The following is a 3,521-nucleotide window of genomic DNA, read 5'->3' on the forward strand; positions in this document are numbered from 1 at the left end:
AGAGAGAGAGACGAATATGATGTCACGACGAGAGATTCCATTCCCTTGAGTGTGTGTATGCAAGGGGGGAGAATAGAGGCACCAGGAGAAATTTTCTGTGTGTGTGGTGTTTGTGTTGGTATGTGTGGGTGTGAGAAGATAATGAGATGTGGGGGCAGAGGGTGTGTCACCGCGTGAGGTCCGGTGGGTCGAGGTGAGGCCCTTCGTTCGGTTCCGTCCTGCGCCACATTGGTCGGCCCGTGATGCATTTAGGAAGACCCATGGATGACTAGTCGTACAAGACAAATATAGCAGAATTGTGAAGGACTCTGTGTCCACTGACAAAGCCGGCTAGGATTTGTAACCCTAGGTTCTCGGACTAAGGTAACCCCTTTATCTCTAATATTACTATTCATCCAACCTAACTTTAAGGGGCATCCTACAGAATGCTCTGCTAGAATCATACTCGTCGATTAGGAAGAGAGGTGTGAGACAATGCATGAGAGACATGCCTAAATATAATGTGCATACATGAGACACGTAGGCAGGTCCATGTATATAGAAAGGGTCGATGGGGATTGTGTGTGTGTATGTTTGCGAGAGGAAGAGTGCTTGTGATAAAGGTTAGTGAAAACAGTTGTAAATGGTTACAAGAGGGAGGGAGGGTAATATCTAGAGCATGTGTGCGAGAAAGACACCTCGGGAGAGAGTGTGTGAGCATGTGTGAGAGACCACCGATGGAGAGTGAAACTACACGTAAAATACTGCTGTACACATTGATTAAAGATATAAATTGTATCCAAATATTAGGATGGGATCATGATATTTGCAATTCGCGTAAGGAGCAGTCATTGATCCATCAGAGATCTAGATTCTATCGAATTTGAGCATGTCTATGTTATTATTCGACACAATTGATCCACATAGTTAGAATTTTGAACTCCAGACAATGCTTCGCTTTAGCAATCGAATATAAACGTGAGTATAGTTCATGTTGTGTGTGTAAAGCACATTATACATACGAAAGTTACACAATGAACATTATAAATAGCTCCCTATGAACAAGCATACATTTGAATTCAACTTAAGGTGGTTTAAAAAAAATCGAATTCAACATGAAGTCCATTCAATTATTTGAATTTGATATCATGGCATTTGTAAACCATACCTAAATTATGGGGGCACCAATCTTTGCTCTGATTTTGTACATAATAGAATATGTAGTCGTGTACAAAATAGATTCAAATTTAGCTCCTCCATTCCAAAATAATCGTAGTTATAGGATTTTCAAGTGTCAAAATTTCAAAAAGAAGCGGATAATTTAATGAGGTTTTCAAACATACAATGTCAAATATAGCGTTGTCTATTTAGGTCAATCCTCATAGTTCAAGAGTACTCTAAACGTGAATGCTTGTGTTTCAAAATTTCGAACGAAGCGCCAAAAGAGCCTCTACTCGCCCGAAACCACGTGAGACCAATGTTTGGTAGTACAAGGAAATTACTTTTCTAATAACTCCGACCAGTGAAACCTTCCGGCCCGACGTCCAAAGGTCTAAACTGGGGTAGGTTTGTAGCTTCATCTAGACGCCACGCAACTGCCTCCAAAAAAACATTCAAACACAATGGCCGCCTAAGCACACATGCGCACGGCCGAAATCGCTCCCGTCCACTATTTGGGACACCTGGGATTACCATCCTACCCCCGACCCGCAGTAGGTCCGAAATTTAAGAGGGGTGCAAAGTTTGTACTTTCCCCAAATTTCAAACAAGCGCGTCCCATCTTCTGTTCAAAAAAGCCAAAAACAAGCGCGTCCCAGACCGAAACATGGTTCCTCCCACCCGTCCGATTCCCCATTCGTACTCCGTGGGCGCCTAAACTACCTCTCCACCAGCTGCGAAACCCCGGCATCCTCCGTCGGCCACCCCATCCCACCCATCAACCGCCACCCTCCTCCATCACGCCGGAGCCGATACCCCAACGTCGTCGTCCACCGCAACCTCATCCGCAACGCCCTCCACGGCTAGTAGTTGAAGCCGAGGCCGAGCCATCCATATCCGAGCTAGTTCAACCACGCCGTCCTGCACCTCGCCGCTGCTGCTCCTAGTTCGCCACCCTCCACCGCACCGGATCTGTTCCTACTACGCCGTCCTTCGCCACCTCGGATCTGCTTCCCCTTCGCCGACATACGGCCACGACAACACAGTCAACAATTTGGCCATGGGTTCGTCCAAGCCTGCACCCTCCAGAACATCGTTTCCCTGGTAAAAAGAAGAAGATCGGCACGACATGTGGAGGTGACCACACCGGCAACCGAAAAAGGTACTCCTCTTCCCTTATTCGTGCAAATCTTACATCTCTGCTTGCACGGTATTCATCCCACAGAAGACACTAGTTGACCGCTTCTTCTTGATAGTAGATGTTCCTAGTAACTCATGATGCACAAGGTTTATCCTCATATACTATTTCACCTTAGCTAGAGGTCCGTCGCCCCCCTGAATTTCAATTTCTGGCCAGTTGATTCCAAATTAACGGAAGCAATCCCCAGCGTAACATGCGCTAGTACGCCTATTACGCCGGGGAAGCAGCGCCTTGGTGTTCATCTTAGGTACGTGTGCGGCCTAGAGCTACTGGCGCCCGATCTGGAGGTCGGCCGGGATTAAAAGGATGGCCTTGGGGCGCTGCCAAGCACGGCGATGGTGTGAGGTCGAGGGGAAGGCGGGGTGGCGGAGACAGGGGTCCGGGCCGGTGGTCGCTGGCGGTTCGAGAAAGATCATCAACAGTGACTGGTGGGAGGTAGACGAAGGCCATCTCCCGTTCCTTATAGATCGAACGGTTCATTAAAAAAATCAACTGACCTATTTAATTTCAGTCGACTGTTATCTTAGATATGACCACATGTGGTGGTGTTCTAGAGGAGTACCAGCATTTCCTGTGCTCATATATTACAAAATCATACGGAGTAGAATCTAATTTTGTTTTCCATGCAATGTTGTAGAGCTATCATATGTCTCCTGTCATTTTTTTAGCCACCTGCTATCTGCTACTTTTACAGTGCACTAGTTTTGCACACACTTCACCCATACTCTCACTATTGTGTTTTTATGCAAGGGTATTTCAGAGTCTGCCGAAAGAGAAGTAGCAAAGAAAAGAGAGAAGTCGCGCCAGCTTTCTTCGCGGGTATGCACGACACGTTACAGCGCTATAAAGGGTGCAGTGTCAGCAGATGGAGACGGTAAACGTAGCTCTGGAGTTGATGACCTCGCTAGCAATGAACCACCATGCCAGGTTCTTGCTTTAACTTGGCCGTGTCATATGTGGTTGCATGTTCCATATGGTGTCTAGCTTGTATTCGAAAGGCCGAAGCCGGTCTGATGAGGAAATATATTTTTTACATGAACCACCATCCCGTGAGCACCAGAAGACAAATAGCTAGTCAGGGCACTGGCCAAGCCAGTGACAAGCCTAGCAAAGATAGGCATCACCTGGAAGCCAACTAAAAAGCTGCGATGGTGGCGAAGTAGCCCGCTTCCCACCAGGCTAT

This window comes from Triticum aestivum, chromosome 2B (genome assembly GCF_018294505.1).
Source record: "Triticum aestivum cultivar Chinese Spring chromosome 2B, IWGSC CS RefSeq v2.1, whole genome shotgun sequence".
Classification (NCBI taxonomy): domain Eukaryota; kingdom Viridiplantae; phylum Streptophyta; class Magnoliopsida; order Poales; family Poaceae; genus Triticum; species Triticum aestivum.